Here is a 9,089-nt window from a genome sequence, read left to right as displayed (position 1 = left end):
CGTTCCTATTGAATACATTTTCATTATAGTCATGCTGTGCAGAAGAACTAAAATAAATAGGAGAAATCATATAGCAAACCAAAACATAATACAAACATACACAGACACACACACACACACACACAAAATGATCTGCTACATCCTGCGATTGAATTCCATAGTTCTTTCTCTGAATGTAGAAGGTATTTTGCCTTAGAAGACCATTGGGAATTTTTTTTTTAACATCTTTGCATTGCTATAAAGATCCAAGTCTACCAGAAAAAACTCTCGCACACTGTGGTCATTGCTGTGCACAAATTTCTCCTTGTTCTGCTCCTTTCGCTCAGCATCAGATCATATAAGTCTTTCCAGACCTCTCTGAAGTCTTCTTGTTCATCATTTCTTATGGCACAATAGTATTCCATTACATTCATATACCATAATTTATTCAGCCATTCCCCAATTGATGGGCATCCCCTTGATTTCCAGTTTCTGGACACTACAAAAAGTGCTGCTATAAATATTTTTGTACATGTGGGACCCTTTCCCATTTTTTTGATCTCTTGGGGATACAGTCCTAGAAGTGATATTGCTGGGTCAAAGGGTATGTACATTTTTGTAGCCTTTTGGGCATAGTTCACCAACAATGAATTAGTGTTCCAACTCTCCCACATCCTCTCCAACATTTATCATTTTCTTGTTCTGTCATGTTTGCCAATCTAATAGGTGTGATGTAGTACCTCAGAGTTGTTTTGATTTGCATCTCTCTAATCAAAAATGATTTAGAGCATTTTTTCATATGATTATAGATATCTTTAATTTCTTCCTCTGAAAATTGTCTGTTCATATCCCTTGATCATTTATCAATTGGGGAATGACTTGTGTTGTTGTACATTTGACTCAGTTCTCTATATATTCTAGAAATGAGGCCTTTATCCCTGAGATTAGCTATAAAAATTTTTTCCCAATATACTACATCCCTCCGAATTTTGGTTGCATTGGGTTTGGTTGTGCAAAAACGTTTCAGTTTAATGTAATCAAAATTATCCATCTTGCACTTCATAATGCTTTCTATCTCTTCTTTAGTGAAAAATTCTTCCCTTCTCCATAAATCTGATAAATATACTATCCCTTGCTCCTCCACTTTGTCCATGATATCAATCTTTATACCTATTTGTACACCCATTTGGTACTTTATTCTTGTGTAGGGTGTCAGGGTCTATGCCTAGTTTCTGCCACACTGTTATCCAGTTTTCCCAGCAATTTTTGTCGAACAGTGAGTTCTTATCCCAGAAGCTGGAGTCCTTGGGTTTATCAAACAGGAGATTGCTATATTCATTGCCTACTGTGTCTTGAGAACCTAGCCTATTTCACTTGTCTACCCTTCTGTTTCTTAGCCAGTACCAAGCGGTTTTGATAACTGCTGCTTTATAATACAATTTGAGATCTGGTAGTGCTAGGCCACCTTCCCTAGCATTTTTTTTCATTCGTCCCATTGATATTCTGGACCTTTTGTTCTTCCAGATGAATTTTGATATTATTTTATCCAGCTCTAAGAACTCAAATTTTTTTTAAAGAATGTTAAAATTATCTTTACATTAGTTGGATAAATACTAAAATATTATTTAAAAATATCTTTGGCATCTGTGGCAAGATTTCTAACAGTCACATAATTCTTTACAAGAAGTGCCAAAATATGTTTACATCTAACATATATGTATATGTGCTGGCCTCAAGTCCTTAATCAATTCTATCCCTTTCTCACTTCTGTCTTTCCTCATTCCTTCACAGTCTTGTTCCTGAGCTCCTTCAGCCATCAGTCCTCAAAAACACTATTTAATAATGTTGTCTTAACTAGGGTCAGAAACTTATATAGGTCAATTGACTGCATGACCTGTGGGAAAATGTTCTTTTTCTGAGAATAGACTACTGTTAGCTATTTCTCTCACCTGGCAAACCCTTCTCACCTATCTGAAGTCTACCTATTCTCCCAGGCCCAGCTGAATTTCTGTTTCCTCTAAGATTCTTTTTCCAACCATTCCAGTTCATAATTCTGACCTCTTCCTATAACTTTTGTCATCCTGAATTATCCCTTAACACAACATAGACTATTTCTTACTGTGAGTGTCTTGTTTCCCCAACTAGATTTGCCAGTCCAATTAATTTATTTTGCAATTCATTCAGTTGCACTTATTAATGAACTATGTACCACAAACATTAACTTAGTATCTGCTTTGTGGGAGACACTCTGATTGGGGCTAGAATCATATAATCCCAGAGTTGAAACAGACCTTGGAGAACATTTGGGTCAGTCCCTGGCTGAGGGATATATTCTCATGGATGATACAAAGAATATTCTAAAATCTTATGTATAAGATATAATCCCTGGTCTCAAGGAACTTAAAACTTAGATTGTAGGCATAGTATTGTATAAATAGTAGACATAATCATATTTTTTGGTTAATAAATTATGGAATTATGGGGATTCAACTGGTCTACTAGTGGAAGTGGTCTGACTGGCTATAGTGCTAAAGAAAAGATAATATTCCTACGGTCAGGAAATCGGCTCAACTAGTTGAAAAGAGGCAGGGAGGGAGATAGTGAAGATTTATCCTTTTAAGACAAGACAGAGAGTTCTAGCAAAATAGAATGAGTGTCAGAGAACCTAGACTGTCTTCTGCCTTTATGGTTCACTTGTGGAGTTACTCTGACCATCCCTTTGTGGCACAGGTCTCCTTTAATAAGATGAAAATGAGAACAGTTTTTATTTTATACTGAGGGCTTTGTGATGAAATTGTACATATGGACTTCCCTCAATAATACATACCATGTCTAAATCGTTTCTGTATATCAAATCATATTTTATATACCATATTATCTCTGGAATGCCTTGTTCATAGATTATAATCTAGCTTTCATTTAAACTTTCTCCTTTCCCAGGACTTCTATCTTCTTGCACTTATGACTTTCTTGACCTACTCCTTCCAGAACTGGTTACAATTTCAGACATACCTGTCTGACTTACTGGTCATAGTAGGAGAGTTGGAATATGCCTTGCTCCACATTGCCACTTCTAGGTTTTCCTTCTCATTTAAGATTCCTTAAATCCACATTTATCACCCAATCAAGATTCTGGTGACTGTTTTGTACCAATCTCTAAGATGTTCTCCTTCCATCCTCAACGAGTTCAGTGCCTGGTTCACAGTCTTTCTATCCTTCCCAGTTCTTGCCCTCATACTAAGGGACCTCCATGTACATGTTGATATTCCCTCAAGTATTCTACCCTCCAGGTTCCCTAACTTACTCATTTTCCATGACCTATCCCTCTACTCCACTTCAGTTACACACAGAAACAGTGACACCCTTGATCTTGCCATCACCCACAAATGTATCACTTCCATGTTTATACTTATTGGTTGCATGATTTTAGACAAGTCACTAACCTCTGTTTGCCCCAGTTTCCACAACTGCAAAATTGGAATAATGATAACAGCACTTACCTCCAGGGGTTGCTGTGAGAATAAAATGAGATGATACTTTTAAGGTATGTAGCACAGTGCCTGGCACGTGTTGAGTGTTATGTCAATGCTAGCTATTATTATTCATCGTAATATTTTTGTGAATTTGGAAATTCCTTTATCTGATCACAATCTGTTGTCATTCCACCTATCCCTCTATCTTGCAATTCCTCAAATCTGGTCTTTGTGCTCACTGTGACCTCCTATCACTCCACCTCCTCATTTCTTTCCCAGGCCATCACTCCAGCACTGGCCACACTATTCTCCCTTTAACATCTTGTCAACTTGATGAACTAGTTCAATTCTACACCATCCTCTCCTCTCCATTCCCTTGTCCCCTTGTCTTACCAAAGACCTTACCCTGCAAAAAGTCAGCCTTGGCTGAATCCCACCATGTGTTGCCTCTGATCCTTCTCACACTGCTGGATGTAAATAAAGACAACAATGAAACTACTAAGTAGGCCCACTACGTATTTATATCGTATAAGCTTAACTGTACCTTCACTGCAGCAAGGTGATCCTTTCATTCTTCTCTAACTAAATCTCTACCCCACTCATCATAGGAGCTTTTCCAAACCTTTCATCCTCATTGAAACTTCCCACAGCTCTCTCACACCCTACTCTCTTAACTGAAAACTTGCCTTGTATTTTACTGAAAAAACTGGAGCCATTTGCCAAGAACTCCCTGTTGTTCCCTTCTCATATCACATCACTCAGATGCCTTCTGTCACTTTCTCCTTCTTCATCCCCATCTCTCATGAAGACGGGTCCTTCTCTTTGCTAAAACAAACCCCTTTACTTGCACAAGTGAAAGTGAATCTATTCCATCCTATCTTCTCTAGCAGATCATCCCCTCTGTCATACCCACTCTCACTTTTCTTCCATCTCTCCTTGTCTACTGGCAGCTTTCCTAGTCAACAAACACTCCTATGTCTCTCCCATCCTCAAAAAAAAGTTCAGTTCATCTATGCATCTTGGCTAGCTATGATCCTATATCTCTTCTCCCTTTTGCGGCTAAACTCAGCTAACTCAACTCAAGGCCAAAACAACTCATCCAAGTAGCTATTGCTCTAAAGATTTTGCACATGAGAAACAATTCACTTAAGTCGGGCAAGAATACAAGAAGAACTCTGTTCTCACTGAGAAATAAGAGCTTTGTGGTACTTTAGAGTTATAATTAGAAAGTTATTGAATTTTGATAAAGAATGTCCAGTAAAATGCATTCCTACCGACTTCCCTCACACCTCAGACACTTTTTCTGAGAGAAAAAGGAACTAGTAAATAAAATCTAATATTATATTTGATAATACATTAAGCGCACTTTGTAAAAAATCTCATCTTCCTGATGCTGTGTTTCCGGAGGCATGAAAACTCCAGTGTGGAGTTGCTGGCACATCTCATCCCCACTTCACCCCCTCCACCTCACTCCCAAATCCCAAGAGTTGCTTTAGTCATTAGGGCATTACAGTGCTGAGGAAAGTCTTGGCATCAGGCCAGTACCAGTATTCAGTGGGATAAAGACCTCAAAGTCTAGCTTCCTGACCATGCCTGCCCTGAAGAAACAAGGCAAAGAATGGCACTTACATAATGAGGTAGTTGTCCTGCTGTTGTGCCAGGAGAAAAGAAAGAAGTCATTTTTTTCCATTTTGACAAACCCTTTAAGATAAAGATAGTTCTTTTTTTTTTTTTATAAAATGATCTCTTATCCCATGTATAAATTTATGCCAAGTACTGAAGGTAAATAAACAGGAAAAATGGAAATGACTTTCATTAATAAAAATAATTTAACCTACATAAGTATTTCTGTAATGTGATACAGGTTTCAGGGCATTTTGAGGAAGAGTATTATTTTAGTGTTGAACAGTAAGAGGGGAAAGTAATGATTTATTTGGGATCAATATACTGAAGCAAGAATTAGCAGGGGTTCAAGAGTGGAGGGTCAAGATGCAGCCCCCATTCTTCTTTCCCTTGGAGGCAGAGTCTGGACCAGTCTGGACCAATGCAAGGGGTGCAGAAAATATTCCCCACCTCTAAAATATTCCCCATGCATATTGTCAATCAGAAAAGTGCTATGATACCAACCTCTTCTTTAAAATATTCACACAATCAAAGTTAAGCATGTCAGCTATTTCACACCTTAGCACTGAATTACTTGAATCAGATACTTAGGTTGTTTTTCTAGCAAGATCAGCTACATAAAATACTGGAAGATTTAATCATGGGGAGACGAGAGAGAGAGAGAGAGAGAGAGAGAGAGAGAGAGAGAGAGAGAGAGAGAGAGAGAGAGAGAGAGAGAGAGAGAGAGAGAGAGAGAGAGAGAGAGAGAATGAGAAGCAAATTTGAAGCATGGGTTAGAAGACAAGTTTGGGTGGAGTGCCAGAGTGGGAGGCTGTGAATACCCAGAGGGTAACATGACAGCATCATGGGAAGAAAAAGTACCTGGAATTACAGATAGGCTCAAAAAGAGAGGATAGCAAACATACAAGGTAGGAAAAATTATACCACCTTCGGTCTTTGGCTCAGTTTAGAATACTTTCTCTATCACACTTAAAAATTTAGATTAAAATTTTAAAATTTAAATTAAATTAAAATTTCAGATAAAATTCTGACAAAAAAAACCATGGATATATTCTCGTGTCACATCTATGGCTCCAAGATCTGTTCAATCATAATGAAAAATGAGTCTCAAGATAAAATTCTCCTAAGAAACACATCTCTTTCCTTTCTCCCTTTCTTTTCTTCTTTTTTCCATTCCTTTTTACCTTTCATTTCTTCCTCTTTTCCTTTCTCCCTCCCTCCATTAGTCAGTAATAGTATGAGAGATATTTCTGTGTGTGTACGTGCACATGTGTTCAGGACTTTGTTTCTGAAATCATCCCTGAATCTAATTTTAATATGAAAATGAATTTCAATGACCCATATAGAAAAATAAATAAATTAGTTTTGGGGAGAAGGGTGATGGTATATACATTGGTGCTAATGCGTTCACACTAAGAGAAGGGTTTACCTGGCTCTTACTGATAAACTGGTGGAATACTACAAGGTAAGATGAAAGGATCCCCTCAGGGAGAAAGGATACCATCTCATTGGATGTCACACCCAGGGGCAAAGCTCCATTTCCACAGTCTAGTTATGGCTCTGGACTCAGGGCACAAAAAGTTGAATCTGCATGTTCAATATGAGTTTCCCTTTGATTCCCTTAATCATTGACTATAGAAAGGAGAAAAGGATCCAAATGAACAAAAAACATATTTATGGAAGCTCTTTTTGTTGTGGCAAAGAACTAGAAATGAAGAGAGTGCCAATCAGTTGAGGAATTATTGAACAATTATGCTATATTAATTTAATGGAATACTATTGTGCTGTAAGAAATGGTAAAAGAGATAGTTTCAGAGAAGTCTAGGAAGATTTGCAAGAACTGAGGAAGCATGAAGTGAATAAAACAAAACAACTTACAGCATAATAGCAGCATATAAAGAAATACAACTCTGAAAGACAAAAAAAATCTCATTAATCCAGTGATCAATCAGAATTCCACAGGATCAGTGATGAAGTATGCTATCAACCTACTGACAGAAAGATAATGGACTCAAGGTGCAGAATGAGATATGTACTTTTGGAAATGGCCAATATGGGAATTTATTTTTTGTTTGATTATAAATTTTTTGGTTACAAGGCTTTGGTTTTTCTATTACTATGGTAATGAAAGGAAGGAACAAATAGTTGTTAATTAAAAAAAGAAAAGAAAAATATTAACATTAACTATCAATCTCTAAAAATGAATCTGGCCTATACTTTTTAAAAACCTATTATCTTAAAAAAAAAAAAAAGCCTGACTTTTGAAGGAAAGAATGGATTCTTTTAGGTCAATGCAAACAATATGATAAAGATGTGTCTTTCTATTAATTTATTAGTTAATAGATTGTGGGTTCAAATACTTAGATGGAAACAGTCACTCTTCCTGTTTGAGTTTTTGCCTTCTCATCTGTTTACAAGGTCACCAAAAAGCAGGAAACAGGAGATGTTCTTTTTTTTTCTCTTCACAAAATTCAGAGAACACACATGCAATTTAGGTAGGTTGTCTTTGCCTATAATGGAGTTCTCTGACTTGACTTTAAGTACCTATAATGGAAAGGCTATGGAGCTAGCATTCATTGGAGTAAAGCAGAAGACATTAGAATCCTAGGAGACTTGTGCCTGGATGATGGAATTACGATAGGAGGCATAACATTGGAAAGAAGACGGAAGTTAGCAAAAAAGGGAAACTACAGAGAAAGAGGGTGTTCCTAAGCTGCCCTAGATAAAGTGCTGAACTGGAGCAATATGTTGTTGTGGGACAAAGTGTCACGAGTCAGAGAAGATAGCATTTCAGCTTATGTTCTGCTTGTTTGTGCTTTGGTAATTACAGAGGGTGGGAACTCAGCAGATTTATTCCATATGAAAGGAGCTAGTAACCCAGAAGCCAGGCCAAAGAAAATATATTCCCCATTAGCTGTATTGGATCTTCTTGCTGGTCATGGAAAGTGACCAGCTAAGAAGAGGTGGGGAAACAAGTGACTTTCCTTTTCCTGTTCACCAAATTGCAGGAGGGATAAAGTTTTCCTTGAGATTTTTCCTCCATTCACCACCTCTGGAAATGTAATTGTTTGTGCCTATGTATAAATAGGGAGCTAAGCAAATCTACTGCCTGATTATTTCCTTTCTTATCTATTTTTAATGTCTAAAATTCAATGTTTTAATAGTGAATTTGGGCTTACTTAGTCTCTGAGTAGATAATATTTTATTGATGGGGGTTCAGGTCATGATTTCTGTGACTGATGACTCAAATATCCCACACTGAACTTGAAAAAAAATAGCAAGAGTTTGAGTGTAAAATCAGGACTACAGTTAGTAGCTTGGTAATTTAGTCATAGATACTAGGATTGGATACAATAGAAAATTTGGTCTTATTTCTAGGTAGTGTTTTCTTTTCTAGTTCTCTGCTTTCTTTTTAAAAATAATAATTTATTTCTGTAAATCACTATTGATTAGAGAAATGCAAATTAATACAACTCTGAGTTATCACCTCACATCTATCAGATTGGCTAATATGACAGAAAAGGAAAATGATAAATGTTAGAGAAGATGTGGGAAAATTGGAACACTAATGCATTGTTGGTGGAGTTGTGAACTGATCCAACCACAACAATGCCCAAAGGGCAACCAAATTGTGCATATCCTTTGATCCAGCAGTAACACTAGTAGGTCTGTATCCTAAAGAGATCATAAAAAAGGGGAAAAGACCCACATGTACAAAAATATTTATAGCAGTTCTTTTTGTGGTAGCAAAGAATTGGAAATTGAGGGGATGCCCATCAACTGGGGAATGGTTGAACAAGCTGTGGCATATGAATGTAATGGAAATCTATAGTGCTATAAGAAATGATGAGCAGACAGATTTCAGAAAAACCTGAAAAGACTTATATAAACTGATGCTGGGTGAAGTGAGCAGAACCAGGAGAACCTTGTACACAGGAATAGCAACATTGTGCAATGATTAACTATGATAGACAGCTCTTCTCAGCAATACCATGATCCAAGACAATTCCAAAA

Source organism: Notamacropus eugenii, chromosome 6 (assembly GCF_028372415.1).
Source record: "Notamacropus eugenii isolate mMacEug1 chromosome 6, mMacEug1.pri_v2, whole genome shotgun sequence".
In the NCBI taxonomy this organism is placed as follows: domain Eukaryota; kingdom Metazoa; phylum Chordata; class Mammalia; order Diprotodontia; family Macropodidae; genus Notamacropus; species Notamacropus eugenii.
This window is presented reverse-complemented; position numbering follows the sequence as displayed.